Source organism: Electrona antarctica (assembly GCF_951216825.1).
Source record: "Electrona antarctica genome assembly, chromosome: 4".
Taxonomy (NCBI): domain Eukaryota; kingdom Metazoa; phylum Chordata; class Actinopteri; order Myctophiformes; family Myctophidae; genus Electrona; species Electrona antarctica.
Window position 1 is genome coordinate 26,986,400 of NC_136809.1, and position 8,855 is coordinate 26,995,254.

Below are 8,855 nucleotides of genomic sequence, written 5' to 3' on the forward strand. Positions count from 1 at the left end.
GCTGAGTTGGCAGTGCCCGGGATCGAATCCATGACCTTTCTGACTAAAGTATTCAATCAATCAAAATCTAATGTACTGTACAAATATAATTTACATTATTTTCCAGGTGTTGAATGCTTTATCATGCAATTTACTAGTGGGTAAGTGATCGAGTGATCGAACACATTTTATTTAGGAATCGATTTTCATGAAAATTTGCATAGCAATACACTATTAACCGTTTGGCCGATTAATTAAAGGATGATTACTATATGCCAGGGTATATCCCCCCGTTCAACCCTTATTTTGAAGATCCAACCATTGAATGGTGTGTGTTGTTTGAAGTTAGAAGTACAGGCCATTACAGCGACCGCTATATGGTCGTGCAATAAGCCTTGTTTTGACCAGAAATGCCGCCTGGGATGGGGAATTGGAGATAAAAGCGACTGAAAGCTTGCGTGCGCGCGCGCGTGGGTGCACGCACAAATCAAGATGGCGCAGTCCAGTGTTATGGCTAACAACAGATAGCCATCCGAAGCTAATGTGAGTAGCTTTTCGACTAGATCGGATCAAAACATGTATACAACTGAATTAACGTAACTTACGTTTATTGGCACTTGCAGAGACGTTTTTCTGCAGGGATTGTGTTAAATCACAGAAAAACACAGTAGGCCTATAGTACCATATAAAACATTAATTTACATGCAACTTATCTTTGTCACAGTGAGCCAAGGGGGGGTAGGACCCAAGTGCGGGACAGAGAGGCCGAAAAGCTCAGATTAAACAGAGACTGGAACATAACACTTACTATGACATTTCAACAAAGCTCACACAAGGAACTGAAAAGACAGGGGAGTATAAATACACACAGGGATAACAGGGCACAGGTGAACATTACTTAAAATCAAGACAGGGATTGGCTAAGGGACTAACAGAAAACACAGGTGGAGCAAACTAATAATCACACGTGGTGTGATTATTATTAAGGCAGGAAATCAGTAACAAGGCATACAGGAAACAATACTACAAAATAAAAGCACACAAGAACAGAAAACATTAACCAAAACTAGGAACAAGGACCACTAGGGACCACGGATTGTGACAATCTTGCCAATAAAGCTTCTTCAATTGAATTCTGTCTGTCTGTCTGTCTGTCTGTCTGTCTGTCTGTAGCAAACTACTAGTGCTGCTGCCCCGAAGATTGTTGTAGCGAGAGAAAAACACAGCGCTAATGGATCCCAACACACAAACCAGAATTCCTTCCTACCCCACGGCTTCTCTTGTTTGAAATACTGAAGCTGCAGCTCTACTCTAATACTCCAACAAACACTGTGTGCACACGCACGCACGCACGCACGCACGCACGCACGCACGCACGCACGCACGCACGCACACACACACGCACACACACACACAAACACACACACACACACACACACACACACACACACACACACACACACACACACACACACACACACACACACACACACACACACACACACACACACACACACACACACACACACACAAACACACACACTGATGCTGTAGGCCAGGCATGTGAGAGAGCCGAAAACAAAGGGGACAATTGTTGTGGCGCAACAGAATTGGGATTGGAACCAGCAAAGCATCAGCTTCTGCTGTGTGCGTGTGTGGCACAATCACATAAGTTAGGGAGGGAAGGAACGAGGGAATGGAAGAGTTTGGCATGTTAAAACTGCTTTTATCAGATGTTAAACAGCCCCACAAAACTAAACCATGGATTCGAGGCTCAAGAGGCTAAGCACCTAAGTCTGACGTAATTCCCATATACTTTTTTTTATATCACGTCAAATAGGAATTGTGTTCCAAAAATAAACAAATGATCCCGGCGATTTGACTCATATTAGAGAAAACGCTAATGTTGCTGTAATGGTGAATGATTTTTCACCAGAAACAGACTATCAAATAGGCTATGATTGAAACAATACAGAGCCATATTGCAGAGACTGCGATAATTTGTTTATTGTTGGAGCACAATGCTTATATGAGACGATTTTGATGACCCAATGTTATTCTCCATAGAGAAAAACTTCTGCGACCCAAGGGATGAACGAGTGATGTCAGGACTTGACGAATTAATGAAAACCATGTTTGTGGACATAGTGACAAAACCCAGAATCACACCACAATATGAGTACATTTGTTTTGCTCAGAATTCCCATTCATTTTCAACTGCAAAGGGCCCAGAGGGAGTCGCCTGATGACAAAAGTATGGCAACTACAGCTTTTGTGAGTTATTCTGGTCTACATTTGTAGACAACACGTGGATTATTGTAATGTCGAGAACAAAATATGGTAGCTTCGGTAGCTTTACCTGGCAGCATTTATTTTTTGAGACAGTCTTTGCCTCTATTACACTGACATGGGTGACAGATGCCAGCATGTCTGCCAAAGGCCACATGAACAGTCACTCTGTGTGACCTCCCTCACTCTCCCTACACCATCCATTTCTATCCGTCAAGAAGTGCTGACCACCCATCACTGACTGGCTGGCTGGCTGGCTGGCTGGCTGGCCATGGCTATCTCGCTGACTGACTGACTAGCTGGCGGGCTGGCTGGCTGTGGCTGACTGTCTTGCGGGAGAAAGCACAGTGAGTGAACATGAATCACTGGCACATCTGTCGCTGCTCCTTGGCCCTCACCAAATTAAACAATTAGGCCATTTGGTTAACAATCCATCATCATCAAAGGTCTTGTGCTTTTTCACTTGCATGGTACTGGCTAAACTCGATTGTACTCGAGTCTCACCTGCAGTAATTACTTTGTTTTCTACTGCACATACTATGGGACTCCCTCAAGTTAGCTGTTTGTCAGCTATGCCCATGCCTCTGAGTAGGAGAGCGCCAAACAACGCATACATGTACATTACATTTTATGCCATTTTATACATTTATTGCCCAATGGCAACCAAAAAAGGCGAGTAGAGTAGATTCGAGTTGAGCTGGTATCATGTAGTGGAAAAGTGCCTGTGGCCTGTAAGGGAAGGGAGAGAGAGCTAAGACCATGGGGGCTAATTCTGGGGCTAAAGGATGACTGCACAGAGTGGTTATATATATGACGCCTGAGGGCGAGAAGCGACCTCGCCCTAAAGAGCGACGTCGCACTGAAACAACATTTTAAATGGCACAGTTGAGAAGCAGGAGTTAAACAATTAATCTGGTGTCAGTGAGGTGAGATGTAGAGTTGCTGGCCGGCCGGATCATATGCAGATCTAGTATGTCAAACCATGTATGGCTATCCGGGGTTTGATGAGGTCAGTGTCGTGATCTTCATATATGGAGATCCAGGTGATGATAGTCAGCTCCACATATGGAGATCCATGTGTTGTACCAACTTGGTCCATTTGCAAGTGTGACTCGCGTCGCAGCATCCACTGGTTATCATGAGACATACATGGTTGTCTGGTGTCTGTGAGTTCAGATGTAGATTTAGTGGCCAGCTCCATATATGCAGATGTACTGTAGGTGATGATCCAGTCTTTGATTGCTATCCAGGGTTTGATGAGGTCAGTGTGTCAGATCAAGATATGGAGATATGGAGCCATATATGAAGTGTGTCACGAGGCGTGATGTCACGAGGTGTGATGTCACGAGGCGTGACGTGATGTCACGAGGTGTGACGTGATGTCATGGGGCGTGATGTGACAAGGCGTAATGGACTGACAACCATATATGGAGGCGTGACCAACCGACCGATCGAATGACGGTTTTGCAAGTTTTCATAGTAATCCCAGTAGCAATTAAACACACACACACACGCACGCACGCACGCACGCACGCACGCACGCACGCACGCACGCACGCACGCACGCACGCGCGCACACACACAGACAGACAGACAGACACACTCATTGTGGGATTGGAACCAACAATGTCCCAACATTATTATTTGTTTGGGATACTGTAAACACTATGAAATCCATAAACTACCCAAAAATGCGATTTGACATGAAAACGTCTGTATTTATTCGCTGTGACTGCAGTCAGGGGCAGTAATGGGGGTTTTTAACCAGGCTCGCTGTAGCGAATGCACAGCCTCGAACCCAGTGACCCATGCCTCTGTGAGTCTGGGTCACCAGAGAGAGGGAGGAAGTGGAAGAGAATGAGAATGAGCAGAGAGGCAAACAGAGTTGGAGCGAGAGAAAGTGTGTGGAGGAGAGGGGCAGCAGACTGACAGAGAGATATTTAGATACAGAGAGAGAGATATAGAGGGGGGGAGACATAGAGAGAGAGAGAGAGAGAGAGAGAGAGAGAGAGAGAGAGATGATTTTACAATCCCCAGGGATTTAATCTCAGTAAAACAGTGCACACGCTCTCCATCGCCGACTTATTGGGGGTATCAAAACATTTTATGAGAGCAGCTGTGACACTGGAGCCAAACTCTGGCACCAAAACACCATCCTTCTCCAAGATAAATCGGCAGTGAAGTGATCCATCAGGTAAACTCCAACTACTGCCCTGTTGGTAAAAGTAGAAGGATGTGTAGAAACATCCCATTACATAGATTCAGGGCATTTAGTGATGCACGGTGATGGCGGTGGAGCCATACAGTGCATGCTTAAATATCTTGCTCAAGGGCACATGGATGTGATTGAGACACCTTGATACTACGTTTTGCTTTTCAAAATGTTTTCACAACACCACTTCTGCTTTAAGAGCGTTTGCTCTGATCTCTTGTTTCTGTCAATGTGCATTCAACCTCTTTAGTTGAATATTTATATATCCATTCTATCCATGGTCCAAAAATAAGGATGGACAGTCAATACTTACAGTAGATTGACAGCATTCATTGTCTAACCTGAGCTTTAACCCAACCCTGATTCTAACCATTTGCAGAAAGTATAGCTTTAACCCATCCCTGAGTCTATTCACAGCCCTAAACCTGAGACAGTCACATAACCCTAAAGAAAACAGACAGAAGCAGCTAAATATTCTCATGTCAGATGTTTTTCCTGCACACAGAGATGGAAATATGCCTCACTAACAATTGTCTATACTTTCTTGGTAGTCTATATAGTTTCTATCACTTGTTTTACTCATTCTCATTATCCGCCCTTGTGTGTCTGTTCTCTGTCTATATCTAGTGGAAGCGGTGATTCACGCAGCAGCAATAACTCTGTTAAGCTAGCAAGCTCACGGCAGGGACCATGAGGAGACCCGTTTCCTAGCAACCACCACAATAGTCTCAGGCTCCAGGTGTAGCTTACAAGGGAATGGTAGTCCCATGTGCATTAAGTAGTTTGGAACCTATCCATTTTTATACTACAGCAAGTTCTGCTTTCCCCAATGCCGTTTGCATTGCAATGCCTCCCTCCCTCCATACTGTACTTGCAGAAGACATTGTTCAGTAGTGGGGGGATAGTAAATGTATTCTGTTCATGTTCTTTTTCTTTTTGCCAGAGTGAGGTTCTGGTGAGCGTCAAGGTTTTATTGGGCAATGTGGTAAGCTTGTAGTCTTGCTATTCTCCACTATCTCTTGCATCTATCAAGAAAAGAAAATTACTCAACTTCCTTCTCCACACAAACTGACTGCTGAACACTCCAACTGTCTGGATTGATCAAAGAGCCCCAGGACAAGGTTTAATAGGTTATTTCCTATAACTATGTTTTAGTGTGTCCTTGGTATGGTAGCTCTGAATGAATCACAACTGTGTCTTCATCTTAAAAAAGGCACAACTGAATCGGAAGAGGAAAGAGTTCTCTATAAGCACAATGGCAACCATAATTTTGTGCATTTATGATTATCCACTTCTTTCTTGAAGTGAACTCTCTCAGGCAACTAGACTATTCACTCAAAATTCTAAAGGCTGTATTAATTTTTATTTTTGAGGGACGCTCCTATATATGGCGTTTGTTTTTCAACAATGTTCACATGTTTAAGAGAAATCTAATGTTTGTTTTGAGGACTTAAACAAACATTAGCACCCGTTGCTTAAACAAACATTATGTTGTAATTGATGTTGTAAGATGATAAGAGCGTCCCTCACTTCACATGGGTGTGATTTTTCTTTTCTTTCTTTTTTTTCATTTTTTTTTGGTAACTTTTTTTTGGATTATTTTCCGAGTACAAAATTCAACATGGCTGTAAAGGTTTTAAAAACAAGTCTTAATTCTTGGTGACGGAACTAATGTGTATTAGTTCCCCAAGCATGCAGCAGGTGATACTTATACAGTGGATACAAATTTGAACCTGCAGTGCATGTGCCTCTACTAATTATCAGTGGAACTGTACACTGTACACAACTGTACACAGTCTGGTAAATGAAGCATGTCTTGACATTCATTATTGATTGCACTACTCTAGGGGTCTGTAGTCAGCACCTCTTTCTCATTTCCTCATCTTGCAAACCTATTCATTCATTCATTCATTCATCCATTCATCCATTCATCCATTCATCCATTCATTCATTCATTAATTCATTCATTCATTCATTCATTCATTCATTCATTCATTCTCCTTTACCATTAATTAATGCTGCTTTTTAATATTTATCAATATTGTAAACTAGTAGAATGTGAGGAAGTCCTGCATTCTGTCAGAGATTAACTGGGGTAAACTGGCCTGGTTCCCAATCTTGTGTATTTTCCTAATCTGAATTTGTACTGTGTTGTCCATGATAAAAAGTGAAAATTGTTGCATCAAAAGTTCTACAAGAGCTCTATCTTGACTTCTAGCTGGTATAGGGTGAAGGGTCCAATCTGACAACGCCTTCTCTGTGCTGTTTCCCTCTGAGTGTCCCTGCTGTCTGGTTGATAGTGACCTCTCCATATCTGCCCAGTGACTGTTCTATGTTTAAGACCCCCATCTCTGGACCCACATGTACCATAGGATCTAATCCCTCCTGTATTTCCTAAAAATAAAAATAAAAATAAAATAAAAGAGAGACAGTGGGTATGACACCAGGGGCTCCATTTTCGTCACCGCTAAACCCCTTATCCCTAAACTTCTTTGCCTTATTTTACTATTTTGAAAAACATTTTTGAACTAGTCAATCTACATTGACACATTGTGAGCTTGTAGACTGGCCATTTTAACATTTCAAAAATGTTTTGCAGAATAGTATAAAAAGGCAAAGAAGTTTAGGGATAAGGGGTTTAGCGGTGACGAAAATGGAGCCCCATGTCTGCATCCAGGGGTGACTGTGAGGTCCATGGCAGAAAGTCCACCTTCAGTCAAAATGTACTGTCCATAAAAGGTTGTCAATACTGGAATGAGCTCCCTCTCACACTGAGGGAGATCCCCACAATTGAAACAATGGTTAAAAAATTAACCAGTCTTGCATGATGCTTAGTCCAAAATAGAGTAAACCTACCATAATAATCTTTTCTTATTTCTTGTTCTTACTAGTCTTATTACGTAGTCTTATTACGAAATGTACTAGGTATTTGTATGCTGTGTCCTGTATGTCAGTCCTGTTTGTATTGTTTGATGTTTGATGTCTGGGGACTGCAGATGGAAACTAGAAAAAGTGCCCCTTGGGGCACAGGTCTCCACCAGGGCAGGTCAGGTTGTGGCCTCCTGGTGGCGCTATAATAGGCCAATGTGAAAAGGGTGCCATTTCTTCATACGCCTTTGATGGCAATTGGATGATTTGAGGCATTTTGTTCAAAAAATGTGTTTTGCAAAAATCAACCTGTTGGTGGCGCTATAACAGGCCAATGTGAAAAGGGTGGGATATATTCCTCAGCCTAGTAAGAAAATGTGTGAAAGATTTCACGTAAATTGCATGCTGCGTTCATGATTTGAGGCTTTTGTTCAAAACGGGGCAATCTTGCAAACTTGAAAGCCAATTATAGCCAATTAGGATGAAATATGAAATATCGGACAGATCCGACTTGAGCACATGACCATAGAGATACGATTTGTGAGATTTTTGGACAGAATCTGGAGGAGTAATATATCAAAAAATGTGTTTTACAAAAGTCGGCCTCCTGGTGGCGCTATAAAAGGCAGATGCGGAAAATGCAGGTCAAAGGTTTGTCCTTGGCCTCTAGGGAGTGTGCATGCAACGTTTCACGCAGCTCGATGCAGTTTTAGGTAATAAATGTGAAAAGCTGCCTCATGGTGGCACTATAACAGGCCGTTCTGGAAAATGTGGGGCAGAGGTTCATCGTTGGCATCCAGGGAGTGTGTGTGCAAAGTTTGGCATCGACCGGGTTAACGGTGCCGGAGATTAGCTGGTAACGGACGGACGGAAGGACGGACATACACACACACACACGGACGGAGTGCAAAACATACTCTCTCCCCATGCCTTCGGCCTGGTGGAGACAATTAGCATGTTTTGCTAAATCTGGTATATTTACACTGCATTTTTAATGTAATGTTCATCAACAATGTCCTGACTAAATAAAGGAATAAAGTAAAGTAAAGTGTGCATAACTTTCCATTAACCATTTCATCTTTTGTTTACTTTCCCTATATTTACAGTCAGCTCTATATTTTATTGACGAAAGTTGTAGGCCACTTTAGTGTCCTGGTAAACACAGAAATCATACTGTAAATTGATTAATGGAATTGCAAACTTTTGAAGCCAAGTCCTAGTTAACAGTGCCATCTATTGAATACTTCCCACTATATACTATATGGTCCCAAATGTTAACTAAAATATATAAACATTTTAGTTAACATTATTTGTGTGTATGGGGGGAAAATATATATGTGAATGATTGTTGTATAAACATGTTTAAACAAATAAATAAATAAACTTTCTAATATTCTTCATGTTGTGAATTCCAACCCAAATATGTTTTGCCATGCAGTTTCGACAACATTCTTTTTTATAGTGCATTGTTTGTGACAGTGGGTAGAAGTCATGCATAAAGTGCCAA